We start from the raw sequence: 27,552 nt of genomic DNA on the forward strand, positions 1-27,552 counted from the left end.
AACCGACCCAGCACAACCCTATTTTCTATTAAGAGGTTCGGTCGAGGTCCAATGAGCATCAGAAAGCACCATAATTGTCACAACTAGCATTCTTACTAAGAAATTCTACTCTCAGGTAATCACTCACCTAGTGTAATAACTTGTACTCTGAGAGAATATCATACTCTATGCTCGTTCAAATACATCTCATATGTTCAAATAAGGGTTGCAAACCCTAGAAATCCCGACTCAAGTTCATTATGGACTAGGATTCTCTTATTGGGTCTAATGGACCAATAAATCTCCAACTTCACTAACTTGGGCCTAAGAACCCTAATTGGTCTCTAAATGGACCACATTCATAAATTTATAACATTTTGGACCATTTAGGCCTTGAATGACTCATTATAGCTCTAATGGGCCTTATTGGGCCATAACAACTCCAATCACCCTAAAGAGCCAAATACTACCTAATGGACTTTTATTGGGCCATGAACACACCTAAAGGCCCAATGGGCCGAAAACTATTTATTGGGCTTCACAAACTCGAGCGAAACCAAGAGTGGGCCAAGCAAATTCAACTCCATTTATCTTAAGCCCAATTCTAGGCCCATGATATAAAAAAAGGAAAAGAAAAGATCAAGGGAGGATTTAGGAAGTGATGACAACACATAATTGTCTAACATACTTCTAGATAATCACAAACATCCATGAGATCTTTACCCTCCATGCAAAATTTTCTCTTCCCCTCTCCTCTTTATTACTCACGGCCATTAGGGCCTTCACTACCACCATCATATTTCATCTTCCAACTCAAGAATTCTCTCCTATTTCTCCTCTCTAGAATAAAGAATTTTCCCCTTCCATCTTCCTAATTTTCGAGAATATCAAGAGCACATCAAGAACTCATCTTCAAAGTTCATCAAATTTGAACCATCTAAGTTCAAGATCTACTCAAGAAAGCTTCCTAGGATCAAAAATCTTCTTCCACTTCTTCATCAAAACCGATCCATCACCCCAAGGTGAGTTCATACCCCTATTTTCGATTTTTACTTGGTTTTGGGGGATAATACAAGTTGCTTTATGTAGATCTATGTGTATATGCATGAATATGTGTGTTTTTCATGACTTATTTGTTGATTATGTGCTATTTACTTCATAAATCTAAAAATATGTTAAAAATATTAAGCTTATCACTTGGATCTACATGAAAACCTTGAGAAAAGTATGTGTTATCACATATAATACATGTAAACTAGTAGATCCGGGATTTATACACTTAAAATAGCAAAAATAAGTGTTGTGTTCAAAGATCTATAAACTAAACTAAAAATTCATCCCTTGACAAAAAAGTTTTGGTCCAATATCGAATTGTTTTGACCATCTTAGTGATAATATTTTTCAAAACTGTTTTACATGCAAAAATTTCAGGTTTATACCTTTAAAATGATTACTCTCACGTTTTCATACGATTTTTCTACAATTTTTGGCGAATTTTACAAAACTGCCTATCAGATTTGAAATAATTTTGGACCAGCCTGTGAAGGTGAGCAATTTCACACATGTTAGACCATCTCCAACCCATTTCCATTTTTCCCCCATAAATGGAGTAAAAAAAGGAATAAATAGTGTTTCATCTCCAACCCTACTCCATTTTCTACCATATTTTTTACCCTAAAAAGTATATTCCTAGAATATTCCATTTTTATAACTTATATATATTGTCAAATACGCCCCTCTACTAATTCAACTCTATATTTATGATTAATTAATATAAATTAGTATAAAACATGATATTATAAATACTAAATATTGCGTTTAAATTATAATTGGTAGATAAAATAAACTAGAAATGTATAAAATAAAAATAAGAGGGACTAAAATTGGCAACCAAACTTCACCTCCATTTTTTAAGATATGAATAGTATTCCCCCATATATGGGGGAATACTATTCATATCTCCAAAAATAGATGTGAAAATGGGGTAGGGTTGGAGAAGAATGGGGGAAGAAATGGGAGAAAGAAATGGAGTTTGGGGGTGGGTTGGAGATGCCCTTAGAGACCATTAAAAATTATGAGAAAATTTGTGAACAAAGTAGACAAATTTTCCAAACTTCTAGAATTTACGAATCCAAATTTCGACTTACGATGATTTTTTCTACAAATTTTCCAACAACTAGGTCAGAAAAGCCAAAAACAAAAAAAAACGTGTGTTTTCACAAAAATCAAGCCAAAAAAGATATTTTTGACAAAAATGGGTTTAAAATGTTATTTTTACCACAAACTAGTCATAAACACAAGTTTTGAACAAAATGGGGACTAAAGTGTTATTTTCACAAAAATTGGACCTTAATTGTAAATTTTTGGCAGCTTATTGGGCCAAGAATGTCATTTTTATAAAAAGTGGGCCTTTTAGGCTATTTTAGTGAATACTTGAACCAAAACCACCAACAAACTAACAAATAGATTAATTTTGATCATTTCTAGGTTATTAGGCCTTAGTGGCCCATTTATATGTTTGATAAGTTTTGTATACTATTTACGTGCTATTTGGGCCTATAAATACCTTACATGTGAAATAGGCCTTAGTTGTCCTTTTACATATATTTTGGGCCCATGTTATATAATCTCATTCATATTAGGTTTTGAAATGACTCACATGTTTAGCGATGCCCTAGTGGCTCACTTACATGGTTCGTTGGGCTGGAATGAGTTTTATACGTTTATCTTCGCGTAAATTCGATTAAGGATCTAGTGAGTTTTGTCAGTTGACACCTATTAAGTGTTCGATCATAGCCTCTAGTTATAATCAAAGTCTCTTGGAAGGAGAGCGGGATTTTGTGTATAGATCTATACGGGGATGACACCCCACACCTGAGCTGTTTGTTACAGTTAGACTGCATCGGTCTAGGGTGACAATAACCTTATTCTATTTTTCAATCAGCGTTCACAAATGCCAAGACAGGTGAAATTGTCATTATTTAGTATGGTTATGACGACTCACTTAGAGGAATTAATGTTAGGAAGTTTGCGGAGGACTATTTTCTTTTATGTTGGATTACTCGGAAACTTACTCACACTGGTACCCCACCTCGGTGTTGGTACGGCAACATTATCTATTTTCTTTTATGATTGGATTACTCGGAAACTTACTCACACTGGTACCCCCACCTCAGCGTTGGTACGACAACATTAACTATTCTTCTTTTACGGGCAACATCGGGTTGTCTGGGGACATTTTATTTACATTCTATCCAATCACTTTTGACGTTCTATTAAACAATAACACACATGCAATAATACAGGATTAAACATAAACATACCAACTATTTTAAGAAAATACAGGATTTTCTTATGATTACAAAGTTATACAAATCATTTTCTCAAATATACTTATGAACTCACCAACATTATATATGTTGACGTTTTCAAAATAACTTGTATTCTCAGGGACTCGTTAAGCAGAAGAGTCAACAAGAATAGGGGATTTTGTTTTGTGTACTGTTAAACATCATAAATTGAATGTTTTGGTCATGTTATTTAAAAGATTGTACCTGATGTAAACAATGGCAGTTGTATTATATTATGCATGGTAATGATGATATTATGTTTCATTTATATTCATTGTAATTATATGTAACATCCCCCTCTGGCACGTATCACAATATTGTCCGCTTTGGGCCACTCGGCACGAGGACTTCCCAGGGGGTCACCCATCCTGGTACTACTCCCGCCCAAGCATGCTTAACTGCAGAGTTCTTATGGGATCTGCTGCCCTCACGGCTTTAAAACGCGTTGTGACAAGGAAGGTATCCACACCCCTTTATAAGGAAATGTTTCGTTCTCCTTCCAAGCCGATGTGGGATCAGATCTAACCCACTTTCACCCCCCATTATAGGGTTCGACGTCCCCGTCGAACACATCGACCCGTGCCCTGGCTCTGATACCATTTGTAACATCCCCCTCTGGCACGTATCACAATATTGTCCGCTTTGGGCCACTCGGCACGAGGACTTCCCAGGGGGTCACCCATCCTGGTACTACTCCCGCCCAAGCACGCTTAACTGCAGAGTTCTTATGGGATTTGCTGCCCTCACGGCTTTAAAACGCGTTGTGCCAAGGAAGGTATCCACACCCCTTTATAAGGAAATGTTTCGTTCTCCTTCCAAGCCGATGTGGGATCAGATCTAACCCACTTAGTGTAACGCCCGGGTTTCAGGGCTAAGCATTTTTGTCAATGTAATAGTCTAGTTCAACTCTTGTAACTCTTTTTGAAGTAATAAAGATGAAATATTTGAGTATTATGTGAATTATATGTGTTTATTATTTAATTATAAATGTATAATTAATAAAGAATAAAAATGAGCGTCAAAATTAAAGTGTGAGATAATCCCGATATCTCTACATAAAGTTGTAGAATATGTCTCAAGGTTTCCGTGCATATAAGGAACGCCGAAATCCGAGTTATAACGAAGAAGTTATGACCCGTCGAAGTTTCACGACAGAACCGGCACGATACCGGGAAGCGTGAATAGTGAATTTACGATAGAGCGAGATTTAGCCTTAGTGATCTAAACGAAAGTCGTAGAATATGTTAAACTAAAAACATCGATAAAAAGAACGCCCAAATCTGACTTCGTATGAAGAAGTTATGAGATTTTAAACAGACCAATCCTGTCCCGGCTTGTTAAAAATATAACTTTAAAAATAAAGTCAAAATTAGCCGACGGAGTCTAAACGAAAGTTGTATAGTACGTCTTCACCTACGCGTGGATATAAAGAACATCAAAAATGGAGTTCGTATGAACGAGTTACAAATTATAATAGCATATTTACGTATTAAAATAAAGTATAAATCATGTATACGTACACATATATATACATATGTATATATCATTAGAAAGGTATCGACGATGCGGTCATTATAAGACTAATGTTGAGTTCTTTCGACATTAGTTTAGTACAAATATCATTAAATCCATTTATAATAGTATTATAGAGGGGTGTTTAGTTGTTTATATAACTAAAAGGTCATTAAGTAATTATGGAGGGTAGTTTTTGAAAATTCAATTAGTATAAATAAGAGCCTTGGGCTCTCATATTTCTTGCACCATTCTCTTGATTCAAGAGTCTTTCTCTCCTTATCCCCCGAGCATTTCGGTCCCTCGTGATTCGAGTTCTCTTTCTGTAGCTTAGTATAGTAAGGTGAGCGCTGAAACGCTGCACGAATCTTTCTTAGAAAGATTTAGCGACGAAGTTCTGCCCCTGCAGAGCCCGACTCCTAGCTAAAACCCCCTTGTAAGTAAGTTATGCTTACCTTATTTTAATATAGCTTATATTTAAAATTAGTATTGTTATTATGAACTTATAATAAATATTTGAGCTATTATTATAACTTATATAAGTGTCGTTATAATATTTTTTTTAACTACTCGCGGTACGGGGAATCTGGTTTAAAGGGCCGCATAGGGTTGTTGGATTTCAGAAGTGCTATATGCCAAAATGGTCCTGCCCTCCAGTGTTTTATGTCTGGCCCCTGTCTGTACATAGTGGTTGGAAAATATTGTTTAACGCTTATATAATAATAATAATACAAAGACTAATAGTTGGTCACGGTAAATATTAGACTAAAATTTAGCGATAATAATGCTAGGTTTCGTCGAAGGAAAATAGAATCGTTAGAAGCAAGCGCTGCCCGATTTTGGAATCATCACCTTAACAAGTGAGTGCATAGTTACTTTCAACTTACACATAGATATGAAGTATTTTATATAAATTACGTGCTATGTGTGCATATTATCTGAATACTTGCTATCTATGCTAGATGAACGTTGTTATACATGTTTTCAATGATTTAAACTGTATATGTATTTTATATCTACGAAAATGTTGGGGTAAAACATGGGTAGATGCAATAGGTGATGTGTGATAAAATGATGAGAGGCCTCGATGTTGATGTTGTTGATTCTGTCATCTAGCGGAGTATGGATGACGACCACAGACTCTTCTAGACAGTCCAGTGGAACACTAGCAGGCTCGCAACCTGTAGGTGTTTGTGAACGATATGTTCACCGGTGTACTCCATCCCCCACATGGATGCCTTTAGGACATTTATTGCTGAGGAATCCCCTTAGCAGTAGTGTCCGTCCCGATGATGATCCTTAGGCTAGGTCCCTTATGATAGGTGTTTAGGGACGTAAAGTGAGGATAACGGGAACGGGTAATCGGGTTATTGTTGATCGATGAAATTAATAAACTTATTTATTGTGGGTTGAAAACCCTATGTGCTCACCAGGCTCCCAAGCCTGACCCACTCAGTTTTATGTATTACAGGTAGTGGCGCATGAGCATAGGTGTGATGTTTTGGACGAGGGATTACGGATATAGGCCTGTAGATATGAAATAATGTAGTAAGGCTTATATTGTACTGTTTATGCTTTTGATCTGTACGAACATGACATCCCGAGTCTTTTAATGAAATACATTTCTATGGAAATGTTTTTGATAAATCTTTATCATATTTTTGTTTTGGGACAAATTCCGCAACACTTTCATTTAAAATGTAACTCTGATTTTTAAACAAAGCATAAACAAACCGGTCTTTTCTGGCCGTGATTTTGGGTATGTCACATTATATTTCAAGATGAGGTCACACACAAGCCCCCGGACATTTCTGCTGTCTGGTTCAGGGGTTGTGATAACAATCGATCGAACAAACGGGATGTAACCAGGCCCCTACCAAACTATTTCTAAGATTTTGGCAGTTCTTGCTTACCTCAAATGCAACGTGGTAGCTAATAAAGTCTGGACTCACAATTTAAGAAAGGCTTCAATCTTAAATATTAAAGGTGGGAATCGATTTCAGTTTATGGGTTTTTGGGTTTCCTTGAATCGGTTTCCTCGGTGTGAGTCGTGAATTCGTGAGGATTATGAGTCGTAAATACTGAATACTGAAAACCTTAAAACAGCCTAAGGTCTAAAATGTATTTTACTTTATATTGGTTATTTAATATTTTATTTAATGTATAAAATATAAAAATAATTTTTAACTAAGTAATTATTTAATGCAATTCAAAATTTCGGTTTTAAGGGTTTAAGCTTTACTTGAGAAACCTCCAAACACTTAAAATTGCATACTGGAAAATTCTATTGTATAATATTTATGGTTTTTATACCTATGATCTTGTAGCAAATTCTGTAGCAACATAGCTATGGATTTTGACTCTGTAACAAATGTCGTAGCAAGCTAGCTACGGACTTAGATGCGGTAGCAAATTTTGTAGCAAAATAGCAACAAATTTTGATTCCGTAACAATTTCTGTAGCAAAGTAACTACAAACTTTAATCTGTAGCAACAGTTATAGCAAAATACCTACGCCTTAAAATTCTGTAGCAAATTTTGTAGCATGATAACTACGGACTCCGATTGCGTAGCAAAATTCTGTAGTTATGCAAATATTAGCTATAGAATGCCATTTTGTTGCTAATTTCGTACCAAATATAACTACGTCTAAGTAGTTTGTAGTATATTCCACAGTAGAATAGCTACGGTTTTTCATTATGTAGCAAAATTTCGTAGTTATTCAAATATTACCTACGGAATGTAATTTTGTAGCAAGTTCCATAGCAAAATAGCTACGACAAGCCATTACGTAGCAGAATTACTATGGATTTTACTTTTGTAGCGAATTTTCGTAGTTATTTCAACTTTTTCTTGTAGTGAATGATGTTGGAAATTGTTTTTATGTAAAACCAAACCCAACAAATGGTTTTCTTGTTGATGTTATGGTGATGTTTAAGTGTTGTTTACCTTTACCTTTTGTAAATGCCTAACCTTCGTTTGGACGCAACTCAAGAATGTAGTAGTTAAAATTTCCAAGTATGTTAATGATCTATTTACTAATGTCAAAACTTCCAACTCAAGAATTATATGTGATTCACGTGTAAATATCATGTAATTTACATATGAATTACATGTGATTTACATGAAAATCACAAGTGAATTACATGTGAATTACATGTAATTCACAAATGAATTACATGTAATTCACAAATGAATTACATGTAAATCACATATATTTCGCTTGTAATTCACATATGATTTACATGTAAATCACAAATATAATACATATGGAAAAATGTATTCACATGTAATTCACATATGAATGATATGTGATTCACATGTAAATCACAAGTGAATCACATGTGAATTATATGTGATTCACATGTAGATATCATGTAATTTACATATGAATTACATGTGAATTCTTTTTTGTCTACCTTCTACTCCATTCAAAGTGTCGGCATTTTTCTTATCTTCTTCACCAACCCTACTACATATCACACACTTATATTGTAAAATACCATCAATTGTTTTATTTGATGCAACTCTGCAATCAAATCCTGCTTTCTTTGCATATTTTTGGTAAAACTGAATTCCACGATTTAATGTTTCAAACACCATATCTTTCTTTGGCAGCAGGAATGATTCATCAACTCTTGGGATCCACTCAATTGTTTTTTTGCCACAAGGAGATTTTACTTCTATACAACTTAATTCATCTTCATCTTGTGATTCAAAATATTTTGCTGCAAATTAAATAATATTAAATCAAATCATATATAGGAAAACATGTCATTTAAAATCAAAGTAATATTTTAGTTACAATCAAGATTAATATTAATAGAAACTTACCTTCTTCATTATCATTTGACTGGGATGTTGAAGAAAGTTGCTCATCTGAAACGACCCAAAAATACGACCCGGAAATTTCATTTTTAATATAACCAAAATCATAAAACGGAGTATATCATAATAAAACCATGTGTTGCAAATCTCAAAACCATACTAAAATACAAATGAGAAAACGGTGTCATGACTGTATCAAATCATATATAAGATAACTGATCAACTCCCAGGATAAAAACTGTGGTTGTGGTGTGTGCGATGTCATCATCCCGAGCCCTTCCCTTTGCTTGCGGAAGTACCTGAAACCAAAACTGAAACTGTAAGCACGAAGCTTAGTGAGCTCCCCCAAACTACCACATACCACACAATAACATATAAAGCACATACTGGGCCTTGCCCACTGCATCGGACCGAAGTCCGGCTAACTGGGGCCTTACCCCCTACATCGGACCGAAGTCCGAAGCTGACTGGGACCTTCGTCCCCTACATCGAACCGAGTCCGAAGCTGACTAGGACATCGGACCGAAGTCTGAAGCTGACTGAGACATCAGACCAAAGTCCGAAGCTGACTAGGACATCGGACCGAAGTCCGAAGCTGACTGAGACATCGGACCAAAGTCCGAAGCTGACTGGGACCTACGTCCCCTACATCGGACCGGAGTCCGAAGCTGACATCGGGCCGAAGTCCGAAGTTGACTGGGACCTTGTCCCCTACATCGGATCGAAGTCCGAAGCTGACTGAACATAGCATAAACATATCATCTAGCATAAACACATAACCATGTCTGAACCACGAAGGCATCAAACATACTAACTACTACATCGGACCGAGGTCCGAAGCTGACTGCTAGCTAAACGGGCCGGCATTGTGGCCTTAGACCCGTTACTACTGGAAGGAACACTCACCTCGTGAACTGGCTGCTGTGTGAATGGCTCTGGAAGCTAACTGCTGCTGCTCCGGTATCTCCCCGGCTACAAGGCCATAAACACACTCAATCAAATACTAAACACTGCACTGGGGTAAAATGACTCTTTTACCCTTGGTCAAAGTCAACTCTCCCGATCAAAGTCAACCCACAGTTGACCTGACTCGCCGAGTTGAGCCACCAACTCGCCGAGTCTCTAATCTCATTTCACAACCCCACTCGTGGCTACCCGTCGAGTATGAAATCGACTCGACGAGTACTCTCTCTATCCAAGAACTCAGACAATCTTCATCCGACTCGCCGAGTCATATGAACAACTCGACGAGTTGTTCTTGAGCTTAAGAAGATTGCCTTGGACTCGCCGAGTTGTATGAACAACTCGCCGAGTCCCTCCATTACTGAGTCTGCTCTCCGACTCACTGAGTCCACTCTACTACTCACAGGCTTCCACTCGTCATCACTCAAAAGGGGAAAAACGGGGACTCGCGACTCGACTCGCCGAGTCGCTTGCATGCGGCAACTCAAAACTCGATTCTGCTTGAATCCAGTGTATAAAACTAATAGATCTGGACTCCCTTAACTCGATTAGCACGTAAAGATTCTATCTTTACGTGCCCATATGCATCCATGAAGCTAAAATGGCTCAAAAAGCATAATAAAGGCTAGATCTAGGGTTTTCATGCAAGGTAACTTCAAAAAGGCAATAGATCTGGGCTCTACAACTCCTAAATGAACAGATCTAAGGATATCTCGACATAATAGGGCATCCATACAATCATAAGGCTTGAGAGAAGCATCAAACTAGATCTAGAAGAGTTCTAATGGAGGTTAAAAGCATAAAACAGGAGGGAATCCGAAGAATACCTCAAAGAACTCTGATTTGCCCTTGGATCTTTGCTCTACACCTCTTCTCCTTGCTCCTTTCTTCTTCTCCTTCTTCAAGCCTTCAAAATTTAACACAAGAACACTTAGATCACTCAAGGATGGATTAAGGTTTTCTCACAGCTTTCTGAGGGTGATGGAGGCGAGATTGGGGGCTATAAGGTGGATTAAATAGTGAGCAACCCGGGGATTTAGGGCTTCTTCCAGGCAGGCAGACTCGCCGAGTCCCGAATATGGACTCGCCGAGTCGCCGACTAACACGTGCTCGAAATCCCGTCCCTACTCGGCGAGTCAGGCTATGAACTCGCCGAGTCCCTCTTGAAAACTTCTAAATGAATACTATGGAATCATCATACCGGGGACGGGTCGTTACAATTCTCCCCCACTTGGCTCAGACTTCGTCCTCGAAGTCTGCTACGGCTGAATCTGCAAAAATCTCCGGATAGTGCTCTCTCATCTCCTCCTCAGCCTCCCACGTCCACTCCGACCCCTTCCGGTGCTGCCACTGCACTTTCACTAACTGAATTTCCTTGTTCCTCAAGGTCTTTGTCTTCCGGTCCAGAATCGCGACCGGTCTCTCAATATAATTCAGGCTGCTATCAACCTGAATATCCTCTAGGGGAACGACTGCTGACTCATCCACCAAACACTTCCTCAACTGAGATACATGGAAAGTGTTGTGGATCTGACTAAGCTCCTCAGGAAGATCCAACCGATAAGCAACCTGATAGCTTCGTTTTATTTACTTATTTTTATAGTTTATTTTAGTACATTTCATTCGCATTTTAGTTAACTTTCATGCATATTTTCCCTTTTGTTATTTTTATGACCATTTCGGGGTACTTTCTAGTTTCTTGAGCATTATTGCAGATTTTCTTGGAAACTAGCGGGGCGGCACTCTTGCGAGGCGATTGGGCTTGAAGGGAATTGGAGATTTCATGCTTGATGGCTATGAAGGTGATTCATGAGGTGGACTTGTCAATTGCTTGAAGGCTTGGAAGAATTGAGCTTTAAATTTGAAAGATGCGGGGGAACATTCAAGCGTATGAAAATTATTAATCGGGAGAGTGCACGAGCTTTGGAGGATTTGGAGAGGTCAAATTGGGCTTTAAATGAAGAAAAACTTGAAGAAAATGGGCTAGGAGGTGATTGGATTCGATCTGGGCTAGTGGGATATGCTTTAGAGGCCCAAAATCTCAAAGGAGCCCATGTCAGGTACCACCCGCGCAACCCACCCGCGCAGCAGCACGCGGGTCGCGCAAGGCCCTGCAGGGGCAATTTCGGAAATCCTTCTTTTGAGCTATTTGAGGAAGGTTGGTGCCCATCTTTTGCATACTCTTGGACATCCGATTTTTGGAGATTCTCTCTGGAGTTTTGAAGACTTTTGAAGGCCATAAACACTTGAAGAACATCATATTTTGACCTCTTGATTCTTGCTTAATGTTTGGTACAATTTTCTCTAACTTTGTTTCTTTGTGTTTAGCCATGCTTGGCTAAACTAATATTGGTTGACTTTTGGTTAATCCTTTGAACTTTTGTTGAATGTTGAAGAATCCATGAACATGTTCTTAAATCTTTATGGGAATGTTTTGTGTTTTAACATCTTATCACTACTTGTATGTTTTAGTTCATGAGTTTAAATGTGTTTGTGGTGATTAGTTGGCTAATTTCTTGATTAAGTAAAGGATCCTCAAATTAGCAAGCAACAAATGATTTTTGTGTTGTTTTTGCTTCACACAATCATAAAAACATTTCCTCCAACATGGTGGTGAAAGCATTTGACCCCTCTTGGATTTGGTGACTTTTTGGTTCTTAATGCTAGTTGACTTTCACTAATTACATGCTATTTGGAATTAGTGACTTTGACTAAGGAAATTGTTATGAGCTTCTCTAGCCATTTCAACAATTAAGAAAAGTCTAGGTAATCTCAAGCTTCTTGGATTACTATAGCCAAATTAAGGATTTAAATCAAAGTATTGCACCATTGGATTCTAATGATATGTTCATCAAAAGTCAAAGTGAGGAAACTTTAAGTCAACCATCTCTCCCTTATTGATTTTACATCAAACTCTTATTTTTGTTGCATTTGTCTATTTAAATCATAGTTAATTCTAGTTTGTTTCAAGTATTTCAAAACACCAAAACTCCCCATTTTATTTTTATTGTCATTTTACAAGTATTTTTACAAAGAGATTTTTCATAGAGTTATAAATTGAACCAATCTCCGTGGATTCGATCCCTTTACCACTATACACTATTTTAGTGTGTAATATTTAGGGTTATTATTTGTGTTGGCCTCGACAACCACCAAATTTTTGGCGCCGTTGCTGGGGATTGGTTTATTTTTAATCAATTTGTTTCTCTATGCCCAGATCTCAGCGTACAGGTGACTTGATTTACAATCCAGAAATCGAAAAAGAAACAAGGCGTTTAGCAAAGGAAAAGCGAATTGAACGTGGTCAAACTTCTAACCCCCACGGGGATTTGGAGGTTGAAAACGCTTCATTAAGTGATATAGAACCCGATTCTAGTCCCGACCCTCGCCAAGAAATTCCCGAAACACCACCCCTACAACAAAATCCACCCATTATTGAACCAATTGTAATGGCGGACGGAGGAGAAGTTCCCGAGAGAACCTTGAGGCAAATGATGGAGACCGATGTTACACAAACTCCAACCGGTATCAATTACCCGGTTTTGGAAGGAGGTTCGGAATTGAAGTCAAGTTTAGTCCATCACCTACCAACTTTTCATGGATTGGAGAACGAAGACCCTCATAAGCACTTGAAGATGTTCCACATTATTTGCACTAGCATGAAGCCACAAGGGTCAACCGATGACCAAATCAAGCTAAGGGCATTCCCCTTTTCATTGGCCGATAGAGCAAAAGATTGGTTATTCTATCTTCCACCGGGGTCGATCAACTCATGGACCGACATGGCAAGAGCTTTCCTTGATAAGTTCTATCCCGCCTCAAGAGTCTCAAGTCTTCGAAATGAGATTTGTGGAATCCGCCAAGGTCAAAATGAGACTTTCCATGATTATTGGGAGAGGTTCAACAACTTGTGCTATAGTTGCCCACAACATCAAATTCCGGAACAACTCCTCATTCAACACTTCTACGAGGGATTGTTGCCAATGGAGAGAAGACTAGTTGATGCCTCAAGTGGTGGAGATGTCTTTAGTAAAACCCCACAACAAACAAGACAACTTTTCAACACCATAGCCGCGAATTCACAACATTTTGGCCCTCGCCAAGATATGAAAAGAGACACACAACACAAAGTCAATGAAGTGGGAACACCAAATCTCGAGTCTCAAATCAAAGATCTAACCTCCGTTGTCCAAAAGCTAGTCATGGGACAAACTCCACAAGTGATGGTTTGTGGAATATGTGCAACAATGGGACATCCTACGGATATGTGTCCCATCCTTCAAGAAGATGCGGAGAATGTGAATGCCACGGGAGAGTTCCAAAACTACCACAACAAACCATCCGGTTACCAAAATGCATATAACTCAAGTTGGAAGCCAAATCCCAACATGAGCTACAACCCAAGACCATTGCCTCAAAATGCATTGGTTAGACCATCCTATCCACCACCACAACCTCATTACCAACATCAACAACCACACTATCAACCCAAACCGCACCCTCATCATCATCATCAACAACCTCCTCAATCCCAACCAAGTAGCTCCGGAATGTCTCTTGAAGACATTGTCAAATCTCTAGCCACTAGTACCCAACAATTCCAAAAAGAAACAAGGACTAGTATCTCCAACCTTGAAGCACAAATGGGAGATATAGTTACATCCATAAGCAAGTTGGAATCCCGTGGTAAACTCCCTTCGCAAACCGAAAAGAACCCAAATGTCAATGTGGTGACATTGAGAAGTGGCAAACAAGCCGGAGAAAGTAGTTCAAAGAAGAAGCCGAGGGAAGAAGAGGAAGAGATAGAAGTTATTCCCATTGAAGTGCCTATAATCAAGAATGATGCACAAGCCGGAGTTCCAAAGAAGACTGCCCCTCTAGTAACACCAATATCCACTCAACCACCGTTCCCCTCCCGACTTTCAACTTCAAAGAAGAATATGGAGGAGAAAGAGATTTTGGACACCTTCCGAAAGGTGGAAGTAAACATCCCTCTACTTGACGCAATCAAGCAAATCCCGAGATATGCAAAGTTCTTGAAAGAACTTTGTACCAACAAGAGGAAGTTGAAAGGAAATGAGAAAATTTTGATGAATGAAAACGCATCCGCGGTTTTACAAAGGAAACTTCCACCCAAATGCAAAGATCCCGGAATGTTCACGGTTCCTTGCAAGATTGGGGATGTCACTTTTAGTAGTGCTATGCTTGATCTTGGTGCTTCTATCAATGTCATGCCCTATTCGGTATATGAATCATTAAATGTCGGACCCTTAAGTGAAACCGGTGTCATAATCTCTCTTGCGGATAAATCGAGTGTCTTTCCTAGAGGCGTTTTAGAAGATGTCCTAGTGCAAGTGAACCAATTAGTCTTCCCGGCGGATTTCTATGTGATTGATCTAGATGAGCAAGTGTCCTCCAAATCGGCTCTAATCTTGCTTGGGAGACCGTTTTTGAAGACGGCTAGGACAAAGATCGATGTGTATGCGGGAAGTTTGACAATGGAGTTTGATGGCGAAACAATAAGTTTTAATATTTATGATGCCATGAGATATCCTAGTGACGTCTCATCTTTGTACTTTGTTGATGTTGTTGAGCCAATTACTCAAGAATTGTTTGAGTTGTCTAACGGTGATATGTTGGAAATGATCTTGAGCAAAGGATTCGATTGCGGGAAGCTAGCCGAACAATTAAAGCTTTATTCTTTGGATCCGGAAGTTGAGAAGTTGGTAAGTAAAATGGAGATGAAAAAATTCACAAGATTAGATGTCAAGCAAATTGAATTGCCCCCAACTCACACAAAATTGCCGCCATCCCTTGTTCAACCACCCGAATTGGAATTGAAGGTCTTACCTCAACATTTGAAGTATGCTTACTTGGGAAAGAATGAAACCCTTCCAGTTATCATTTCAACTCATTTAACCGAATTCGAAGAAGAGCAACTCCTCAAGGTGTTGAAGGAGCATAAAGAAGCCATGGGTTGGTCGATTGCGGATATCAAGGGTTTGAGCCCCTCCACTTGTATGCACAAGATCTTAATGGAGGATGAATGCAAGCCAAATAGAGACGCGCAAAGAAGGTTAAATCCGCCAATGATGGAAGTTGTGAAGAAAGAGATATTAAAGCTTCTTGACGCGGGGATGATCTATCCAATCTCGGATAGCAAGTGGGTGAGCCCGGTGCAAGTCGTTCCAAAGAAGACGGGAATCACGGTGGTCGAGAACAACAAAGGTATGATGGTCCCCACTCGTGTGCAAAACGGGTGGAGAGTATGTATTGACTACCGCAAACTCAATGCAAGCACAAGAAAAGATCATTTCCCATTGCCTTTCATTGACCAAATGTTAGAAAGGTTGGCCGGGAAATCTCATTATTGTTGTCTCGATGGGTATTCCGGTTTTCACCAAATCCCGGTGGCACCGGAAGACCAAGAAAAGACGACATTTACATGTCCATTTGGTACTTTTGCCTACCGGAGAATGCCATTTGGATTGTGTAACGCCCCGGCCACTTTCCAACGTTGTATGGTTAGTATCTTTTCGGAATACGTTGAAAACATAATTGAGGTTTTTATGGATGATTTCACGGTCTATGGCAACTCCTTTCAAGAATGTTTGACTAATCTCACAAAAATTTTAAAAAGATGCATTGAAACAAACTTGGTTTTGAATTTTGAGAAATGTCATTTCATGGTGAGTCAAGGTCTCATTTTGGGTCACATTGTGTCTAAAAAAGGAATTGAGGTAGATAAGGCAAAAATTGATGTTATTCAAAGCTTACCTTACCCGACTTGTGTTCGGGAAGTTCGTTCTTTTCTGGGCCATGCAGGTTTCTACCGAAGATTCATCAAGGATTTTTCAAAGATAACAAGACCAATGTGCCAACTCTTGCAAAAGGAGGTCGATTTCGAGTTCAATGAGGCGTGCAAAGAAGCTTTTGACAAGCTCAAAGAGTTGCTTACATCCGCTCCCATCATGCAAGCACCAAATTGGGATCTCCCTTTTGAGATCATGTGCGATGCAAGCAACTATGCGATTGGCGCCGTTTTGGGTCAAAAGAATGGGAGGGCCTCCCACGTGATCTATTATGCATCAAGGACACTAGACAATGCTCAAAGCAACTACTCTACCACGGAGAAGGAGCTATTGGCCATAGTGTTCGCCTTGGAGAAATTTAGACAATACCTACTTGGTACCAAGGTCATAGTGTATTCGGATCACGCAGCACTTAAGTACTTGATGACGAAGAAAGATGCAAAGCCGAGACTCATCCGGTGGATCCTACTGTTACAAGAATTTGACTTGGAAATCCGGGATAAGAGCGGATGCGAGAACCTCGTTGCCGATCATCTAAGTCGGATCACTTCAAATGAAACTCCTCTCCCATTGCGGGACGAGTTTCCGGATGAGCATCTCTTTTCCCTTACCCAATCTATTCCTTGGTATGCCGATATCGTTAACTTTTTGGTCACAAAAAGGTATCCCGACACATTCACGCGTTCTCAAAAAGACAAGTTGAAAAGTGATGCAAAATACTATGTGTGGGATGAACCTTATTTGTGGAAACATTGTCCCGATCAAATCATTAGGCGATGTGTGCCCCAACAAGAGCACCAATCCATTTTGCAATTTTGTCATGAATTTGCTTGTGGGGGACACTTCGGACCTAGCCGGACTTTGAGAAAAGTCCTTGAATGTGGATTATTTTGGCCAACCATGTCACGCGATTGTTATATGTTTTGCAAAAGTTGTGAGCGGTGCCAAAGAACGGGAAACATTTCACAAAAGAACCAAATGCCCCAAAATCCAATCCTTGTTTGTGAAATTTTTGACGTATGGGGGATTGATTTTATGGGCCCATTTCCCGTGTCATTTGGCAACGTTTATATTTTACTCGCGGTTGACTATGTTTCTAAATGGGTTGAAGCCAAAGCCACAAGATCGGACGATGCCAAAACGGTTATCGAGTTTTTAAAGTCTAATGTTTTTGCGAGATTTGGTGTGCCTAGGGCTTTGATTAGTGATAGAGGGACGCACTTCTGCAACAAAATGATGGAGGCTCTATTGAAGAAGTATCACGTGACTCATCGTGTCTCTACTGCCTATCACCCTCAAACGAATGGTCAAGCGGAGGTGTCGAATCGTGAAGTGAAGTCTATTCTAGAGAAAACGGTGAATCCGACAAAGAAGGACTGGAGTTTGAGACTCGACGATGCCTTATGGGCATATCGGACCGCTTATAAGACCCCGATTGGAATGTCGCCCTTCAGATTAGTTTTCGGAAAACCTTGTCATCTTCCCGTCGAGTTAGAACACCGAGCATTTTGGGCGGTCAAGAAATGCAACTTCGACATTGACGAGGCTGGAAGGCATAGGAAACTTCAACTCCAAGAGCTAGAAGAATTAAGAAACGAATCCTATGAAAACGCAAGGATTTATAAGGAGAAAACGAAGCTCTTCCACGACAAGTCCATCACCCGGAAGAATTTTGAACCGGGACATAGGGTCTTACTTTACCATTCACGGTTGAAGTTATTCCCGGGCAAATTAAGATCAAGGTGGATTGGCCCATTTGTTGTAATAAAGACTTTTGACCATGGAGCGGTGGAAATCCAAAGTGAAGAAACGGGACAAATTTTCAAAGTCAATGGGCACCGATTAAAGCCATTCTATGAAGGTTTTAATGCAAGTGTTATTGAAATCATCCACTTGGATGTCCCGGTGTGTTGAACCAAGCTAGAAGGACGTCTCGCCTAAGACGTTAAAGAGGGGCATTTTTGGAAAGCTTTATGCTTTCATATTTCTACGTTCGAATAAAGAAGTTTTGAAAATGTTTTGATGCAACTTTTGAAGTCATTTTTTGAAGAAGCCAAGAGTTTCTAGGTGTTTGGGGCCTTCCGAATCAAGAACTAGTGAAGAAAACGAAAAAAAAATCGCAAACCGGGACCAGAACTCTGCGCGACCCGCGCACAGGTGCGCGGCTGGTGTGCGCGGCCGGTCTTCAACTCGCGACAAAGATCGGACTCCAAACTGCAACATGTGCGCGACCCGCGCGCCCCCTCTGCGCGACCCGCGTGCTGCCTTGACGATCATCCCATAATTTGTTGACCAGCTTTGACTTTCGTTGACCAGGTGGTTTAATGAGTTGACCAACATTGACCGGGTGTTGACCACACTTGAATATGGATTGAAAACCTCCAGCAACTCTCCTTCTTCATTTCATTCTCTCAAAACCCTCTCATTCTCTCTTAAACTTTCAAGAACGCATAAACCCACTTTTCACTAAAAATCGATTTCCCGGAGTTCCACCGGTCGGAATCCGACGAGACCACCACCATTCTTCACCATTTTCCGTGCTCTACAAACCCCACCTGAAGTTTACTCCGATCCATCGCCGGGTCTAGGGGCGCCACCACCACCCAACTCGCCGCTTTCCGGCCATTTTCCGGCCAACTCCCACCACCTCTCGCAATTCCGACACCACCAAAGTATTTCTTTTTCGGGGATCTTTACATCTAACCAAACAAAACCTCAAAATCTCACAAAAAAAATTTCCCATAATTTTTGAGCCACCACGAGCCGCCGCCGGATTTTTCACACAAATCAAGTTGAAAATATCCGTTCAATGAACAAGTCTTGCATTTAGGCACCCACGAATAACCAAAGCTTGGGGTGCACGGTAGCGGATTCCGGGTTCAAGTTCAATTTTGGGATAAAACGGGTATTCTCTTTCCTTGGTTTTTATTACATTGCATTGTTTCAATTCAGTAATTGCATTCAATTATGCTTTGGAAATTGCCTAAGATCGTTAGTTGTTGCCCGGTTTATTTGGAAACATTGATTTGAGAAAGGTTGAGATTGGTTAATTTGTTTGGAAATTTGTTCAAAAAAAATTGTTTAAACTTTGGTTGGGATTTCCTCATTTTGTCTCGTATTGCTGCCGAATTTTTGTTGGGATTATCAAATTAACCGAGTGTTGTTGAAACAATTTTACATTGTCAAAAGTTGGGTGTCATTATTTCTTGGAATTTTTTGTGTTCGGTTTAAAGATAGTTGCATTGATTTGAGAGTGGTGAGGTGAGGGATTACTTTGGTGAAGTTGTTTTTGATATTGTAGGTTTCGAAAATGGGCAAAACCACGGCTCGGACACGCACCCATGGATCATCGATCGATCCTAACCCGCAAAAGGATACCGCCGGTCCATCACGCAAAACAGCCGGTAAACGGAAAAAAAGAGGAGAAGAGGGAAGCGATCCTTCCCTTACAAATGCCGAGATCAAAACCTATCGCTCCAATCTTCGGGGTCGCGCAATCCGGCCGACAAAATTCTACCATAAAAAGTCCATGAAAAATCTTGGGGTGCATGATGGTGTATACTATTTGTTCATAAAACTCGGTTGGCGTGGTTTTCTTCGACTTTGTGACAGAACTTACGAGGAACCCACAATGGAATTTCTTAGCACATATGCACGAGATGATGACACGGAAGTCCTCACATTCCAGTTGAAAGGGGAGCATCATAGACTCACATACGCAGAGCTTGATTCTATCATGGGTATAGACGATCCGTTCCGCATCAGCCCCCAAAGTCAAGAGTACCAAGATTTTCTGCGTTGCCCTGACGCAAACTTTTGGATGCAAATTTCCGGTCTCCCAACCTTCAACCCAAGCCGACAGCGAGCCAAGCACATCGTTCACCCCTGTTGGCGAATTGCTCACCGAGTCCTTACGACGAGTATCTTCGGGCGTCTCGAGCCCGGTCAAATCAACAGATGTGAGCTATTTTTCCTCTGAAGCATGAGGCATGCACTCTCCCTCAGTTTTTCAGGCTTCTTTTTAGACAAATGTGACTCCATACGCCAACGTTCCTCAGGGGAAATTTTCATCGGGGGACTCATCACGATCATAGGTCGAGCCGTCGGCCTAGACTTCCCGGCCCCCGAATACATACCTGTCGACACCCCACCGAACTTCCTGCTAGATTGTGATACTCTCATCCGGATGGAGATGTTGCTCGATCGGGGAACATGCACGTACAATTGGTTAGACTCTGACAAAGCCTCGGTTTACATCCTGCCAAGTTAGATCGGTTCTTCATTCGATACAGACGACCCCGACACTTGGCTTCCTCCAGATCAGTTGACCCAAGCAGGTGTATTCCCAGAATTCGGTGATGATGAGGGTGACGATGCAGATGAACAAGAGGAAGAAGATGAAGAAGAGGACGATGAGATGCCCGAAGCTGAGGACCATTTTGACCAGCCTTCGATGCAGCAGCCGATGTTTCAGCATAATCAATTCCAGGCCCCTCCACATCATTTTGACCAGCCGCATCAGCAGGAGGGACACGAAGTCCCACCATATTTCCCCCCCACGTTCTTTGACCAATTTGCCACAATGTTCTCCACGGTGCAGCGTATCGACGCCCAAACGCAAGAGAATTCGAGAGCCATCCTAGATGTGGCAAGCCGTGTTGATCGATTGGAGCAGTCCTCCTCTCACACTTCCCGCCAGCTCCAGGATATGTGGGACTACCACCATCGCCACGGGCATTTCCCGCCGCCCGACCCCCCGATTTAGGTCCTTTCCGCCCTTTCCTTAAGCATTGAGGACAATGCTTGTTCTTAAGCTTGGGGTGGGGCATATCCCTTATCTTTTATTTTATTTCTATTTTTTTTTCATGCATTTTAACTAGGTTGCATAACATTTTAGTTTTAAGCTAATTTTCATTCATTTTTTTATTTATTTAAAATTCCAAAAAGATTTTATTTTCTTCTCTTTCACCTTTTATATTTTTGCATAACATTTAGCTTAGGCATTAGCATTCATGCATTTTTGTTGTCTGTTTATTCTCACCCCTGGATGCCATGGAATAGGTTCACAGTTATTGTATCATTATTGGTCCAGGATCTTGTTGTTATCTCACCCATCGAACCGGGACCATTAGCTGTAGTTTGGGATTTCATACTTGGGATCAGATGCTGGTAGCTTAAAGGGGTAAGTGATCATGGACAGGTAGTTTTCATGAAGAATTATGCATACAATACTAATGACTGTAGGATGTACTATAGCAATGGATGTCTTAGCCTTGCGGTCACTACCGCCGAGAGGATCACACTTGATCATGTTTGAACCGTTAGGATGAAGCACTAGTGCTTGTCCCCGAGTAGAATCCATATCCGGTCTCTTTACATCACCATATCTTTTTGCGGTTTTCTTAGGATTTTAGAGAAGTCTTTTAGTCCGCATGTGGACATTTTCTTTATTTTTGAAAAAAAAAAAAATTCACAAATTTGAAAAGGAGCTTACATTATATCTTTATGCTCCACACATGGTCATTTTCTCGCTTAGACCATTCGGATTATATTACTACCCTTTCGGTTCCACTTACACACTTTAGGAACCAAATTTTGAGTCAAAGGGTTGTTATTACATTACCTTCAAGTACCAAAAAAAAAAAAAAAAAAAAAGGGGCAGGCAAATTCCCAGCTGCAGAAATCTGAGAAGGGTGACCGGTTCAATTATTGAACTAAATCTTCCAACACTTTGGTCACCCGGCGTTTGATATTCATTTATTTAGGTATGTTTTATTGTATATAGATCGAGTTGTTTTTCGCAAATTGGTGATGTTAGGGCGACTGTCGAGTCGGATACTACGGGAGGTTTGGGCCAACACCAAGTGAGCCGATTCCTACAACGGTGCCCGAGCGATTAAACCTAGTTACACATGAGAGAAACCGGCAAACGTGAGATCAGAGTGTACACTTAAAGAAGAGCTCCACCCGAGCCCATCCAGTTGCTTTCTCCCTACTACAGATGTTCTTCATTGTATACATGTTCCATTGAGGCTGCGACTGTTCATCCCTCCTTACTCACCTAAAGGAGTTGTCCTGGCTGTGGTTTATGGTTCCATTGTCATCGGATGAAAAAGTTGTGAGATAGCAGCGAAATCAATTCTGACCATGTTGACTAACGTCGAACAGGTTCCATGGTTCTATCCATTCTTTTTATTTCTAGGGTAGTTCATCCCAAGTTCATTTAGTCTTGTCTCACTTGAGGACAAGTAAGGTTTAAGCTTGGGGTGATTTGATAGCTTCGTTTTATTTACTTATTTTTATAGTTTATTTTAGTACATTTCATTCGCATTTTAGTTAACTTTCATGCATATTTTCCCTTTTGTTATTTTTATGACCATTTCGGGGTACTTTCTAGTTTCTTGAGCATTATTGCAGATTTTCTTGGAAACTAGCGGGGCGGCACTCTTGCGAGGCGATTGGGCTTGAAGGGAATTGGAGATTTCATGCTTGATGGCTATGAAGGTGATTCATGAGGTGGACTTGTCAATTGCTTGAAGGCTTGGAAGAATTGAGCTTTAAATTTGAAAGATGCGGGGGAACATTCAAGCGTATGAAAATTATTAATCGGGAGAGTGCACGAGCTTTGGAGGATTTGGAGAGGTCAAATTGGGCTTTAAATGAAGAAAAACTTGAAGAAAATGGGCTAGGAGGTGATTGGATTCGATCTGGGCTAGTGGGATATGCTTTAGAGGCCCAAAATCTCAAAGGAGCCCATGTCAGGTACCACCCGCGCAACCCACCCGCGCAGCAGCACGCGGGTCGCGCAAGGCCCTGCAGGGGCAATTTCGGAAATCCTTCTTTTGAGCTATTTGAGGAAGGTTGGTGCCCATCTTTTGCATACTCTTGGACATCCGATTTTTGGAGATTCTCTCTGGAGTTTTGAAGACTTTTGAAGGCCATAAACACTTGAAGAACATCATATTTTGACCTCTTGATTCTTGCTTAATGTTTGGTACAATTTTCTCTAACTTTGTTTCTTTGTGTTTAGCCATGCTTGGCTAAACTAATATTGGTTGACTTTTGGTTAATCCTTTGAACTTTTGTTGAATGTTGAAGAATCCATGAACATGTTCTTAAATCTTTATGGGAATGTTTTGTGTTTTAACATCTTATCACTACTTGTATGTTTTAGTTCATGAGTTTAAATGTGTTTGTGGTGATTAGTTGGCTAATTTCTTGATTAAGTAAAGGATCCTCAAATTAGCAAGCAACAAATGATTTTTGTGTTGTTTTTGCTTCACACAATCATAAAAACATTTCCTCCAACATGGTGGTGAAAGCATTTGACCCCTCTTGGATTTGGTGACTTTTTGGTTCTTAATGCTAGTTGACTTTCACTAATTACATGCTATTTGGAATTAGTGACTTTGACTAAGGAAATTGTTATGAGCTTCTCTAGCCATTTCAACAATTAAGAAAAGTCTAGGTAATCTCAAGCTTCTTGGATTACTATAGCCAAATTAAGGATTTAAATCAAAGTATTGCACCATTGGATTCTAATGATATGTTCATCAAAAGTCAAAGTGAGGAAACTTTAAGTCAACCATCTCTCCCTTATTGATTTTACATCAAACTCTTATTTTTGTTGCATTTGTCTATTTAAATCATAGTTAATTCTAGTTTGTTTCAAGTATTTCAAAACACCAAAACTCCCCATTTTATTTTTATTGTCATTTTACAAGTATTTTTACAAAGAGATTTTTCATAGAGTTATAAATTGAACCAATCTCCGTGGATTCGATCCCTTTACCACTATACACTATTTTAGTGTGTAATATTTAGGGTTATTATTTGTGTTGGCCTCGACAACCACCACAACCCGACCCACCCGGGCCAAAACCCTGAAAGGACCAATAAACCTGGGACCCAACTTGCCCCTCTTCCGGAACCTGATAACACCCTTCCAAGGTGAGACCTTCAGAAGGACCATATCACCCACCCGGAACTCCAAGTCTGAACGCCTCCTATCGGCGTAACTCTTCTGCCGACTCTGCGCAGTCTGCAGTCTACTACGGACCTGCTGGATCAACTCGGTTGTCTTGAGCACTACCTTTGTGCTTCCAATGACTCGCTGACCTACCTCACCCCAACAAATCGGGGTCCTGCACTTCCTCCCATAAAGCATCTCAAAGGGAGGTCGATCAATGCTCGCATGATAACTATTGTTATACGAAAATTCTGCTAACGGAAGGTACGTATCCCAACTGCCACCGAAGTCTAGAACACATGCCCTGAGCATGTCCTCGAGAGTCTGAATCGTCCTCTCACTCTGCCCGTCCGTCTGAGGGTGGAAAGCGGTGCTGAAATGAAGACGAGTACCCATCTCGTCGTGAAACCGCTTCCAGAATCTGGATGTAAAACGGACATCTCGGTCTGACACCACCGATACCGGCACTCCATGACGTGCCACGATCTCGCGCACATAGATATCGGCTAACTTTTCTGCCGATATACTCTCCTGGATCGGGATAAAATGAGCACTCTTCGTCAACCGATCCACTACTACCCATATCGAATCCACTCCTCGTGCGGTCCTGGGAAGCTTGGTGACAAAATCCATGGTGATGTCCTCCCATTTCCACAAGGGAATGTCTAACGGCTGCATCTTGCCGTGAGGCCTCTGGTGCTCCGCCTTGACCTTCTTGCAGGTCAGGCACCTCTCAACATACCAAGCGACATCCCGCTTCATGCAGGGCCACCAATAATCGGGTCGAAGATCTCTATACATCTTCGTCGCCCCTGGGTGGATAGAAAATCAAGACTTATGAGCCTCATCCATCAACACCTGTCGTACTCCTCCCCAGTACGGTACCCACACTCTCCCATGAAGTGTCAGCAATCCCCGACTGTCATAATCAAACGAAGATGCTCGGCCCACTATCCTCTCACACTTCTGCCTCTCCTCCTTGAGGCCCTCGACCTGAGCCTCACTGATCCGTTCCAACAACGGAGTAATCACTGTCATCCTCAAACACAAATCTCTGATAGGGGCTGCCGACACTTTGCGGCTTAGGGTGTCGGCCACCACGTTGGCCTTCCCTGGATGGTAAAGGATCTCACAATCATAATCCTTCAGCACATCTAACCACCTCCTCTGCCTCATGTTCAGACTCGGCTGATCCATAAGGTACCTCAAACTCTTGTGATCCGTGTAGATAGTACAACGGACCCCATAAAGATAATGCCTCCAAATCTTGAGGGCAAACACAACCGCCCCCAGCTCTAAATCATGGGTAGGATAGTTAGCCTCATGAGGCTTCAACTGTCTCGAGGCGTAAGCTATCACATGGCCTCGCTGCATCAACACTGCTCCCATACCTGTGATTGAGGCATCACAGTAGACTACGAAGTCCTCTACTCCCTCTGGCAAGGTAAGGATCGGAGCCTCGCACAACCTCTGTCTGAGGGTCTCGAACGCTGCCTGCTGCTCAGGCCCCCAACGAAATACCACCGACTTCTTGGTCAGTCGGGTGAGCGGCACTGCTATCTTGGAGAAATCCTGAATGAATCTCTGGTAATACCCTGCCAACCCTAGGAAGCTCCGAATCTCAGATGGAGACTTCGGGACCTCCCACTGCATCACGGCCTCTATCTTGGCCGGATCCACCAAAATACCCTTCTGGTTGACGAGGTGACCAAGGAACTGCACCTCGCGCAACCAGAACTCACACTTGGAGAACTTTGCAAAAAGTCTCTCCCTCCTCAAAACTTCCAGCACCTCCCTCAGGTGCTCCTCGTGCTGCTCCTGCGTCTTGGAATATACCAAGATATCATCTATGAATACTATCACTGACCGATCCAGCATCAGCCTGCACACGCGGTTCATGTGATCCATGAACGCGGCTGGGGCATTGGTGAGCCCAAATGGCATCACCACAAACTCATAATGACCATACGTGGTCCTGAAAGCAGTCTTCTGCACATCCTCATCCCTAACCCGCATCTGATGATACCTGGAGCGTAGATTGATCTTGGAGAACCAAGACGCTCCCTGAAGCTGGTCAAACAAATCATCTATCCTCGGAAGTGGGTAACGGTTCTTCACCGTCACCTTATTCAACTCCCGATAATCTATACACATACGATGCGACCCATCCTTCTTCCTCACAAACAGAAATCATTGTGATGATGATGAGAAATAAAAGTAATGTATTATGATTTTCAAGGTAAGATTTGTCATTTACAAGATGTGAAAATTAAACAGAAGATCAGATAAATAAGGTAAATATAAGAATGTATCCCTTAATTGTTGGGATACATTATAATCTAAGAATTAGTATTTTTAAAAGATAGTTTCCAATAATTTTGAAAATGTCATGCTATTATGATGTAAGTAGTTTTTTAAATTTTCAATCAAAGTTGATATTTACCATAAAAAAACAAAAATTTATGAAAACCTAGAAAAATGTGATCTGTCAAATATACTTGTTAGAAAAAGGACATATGATATTTTTATGTTTTGTTTATTAGAGAATGTAGATGTTTAACCAATTGATATATAGAAAAAAAGACATATGACATTTTTATGTTTTGTTTATTAGAGAATGTAGATGTTTAACCAGTTGAAATATGAAATGTTTAATTGGTTTGAGACATTATATATAAACGAATAAAATAATATAAAATAATTTATTAAATTGATAGAAAAAGAATAAATATTGTTACAAAAATAGGAAAAAAAATATTGCTTCAAAAATAAATCATTCATTGTTTGACATAGCATAAAATAGCTAGTATGTTTAAAGATAAAACCAATTAACCAGACTCACCACCAAACACCATGCAGTTAATTATCCCTTTCTTAAAAAATCAAATAGAATATTTTTTTTAATTATTATTTTCAAAATCAGATATACAAATGAATTACTTTTTGTTAAGGGAGCAATTGATACCACCGCACAAATGAATGCAAGCAAAATGCATTCATTGAATATCACGAGCCCTATGCAACCAAATGCACCCAACCATAAATGACACATATTAACCCCAACACACATCTATTTTCCATTTACTAGCAAGCAGGGTCCAGTTTGACATAAATGAATTCGATTATAAAGTTTGCACTTC

The 27,552-nt window shown here is 40.3% G+C and overlaps 1 pseudogene; it reads right to left on the bottom strand.

Moving 5' to 3' along the window:
- Window positions 1-3,659: 3,659 nt before the first annotated feature.
- On the bottom strand, window positions 3,660-3,777 carry LOC145056288 (5S ribosomal RNA; annotated as a pseudogene).
- Window positions 3,778-27,552: the final 23,775 nt, after the last annotated feature.

This window comes from Lactuca serriola, chromosome 5 (genome assembly GCF_051521515.1).
Source record: "Lactuca serriola cultivar US96UC23 chromosome 5, Lser_US96UC23_V15, whole genome shotgun sequence".
Classification (NCBI taxonomy): Eukaryota; Viridiplantae; Streptophyta; class Magnoliopsida; order Asterales; family Asteraceae; genus Lactuca; species Lactuca serriola.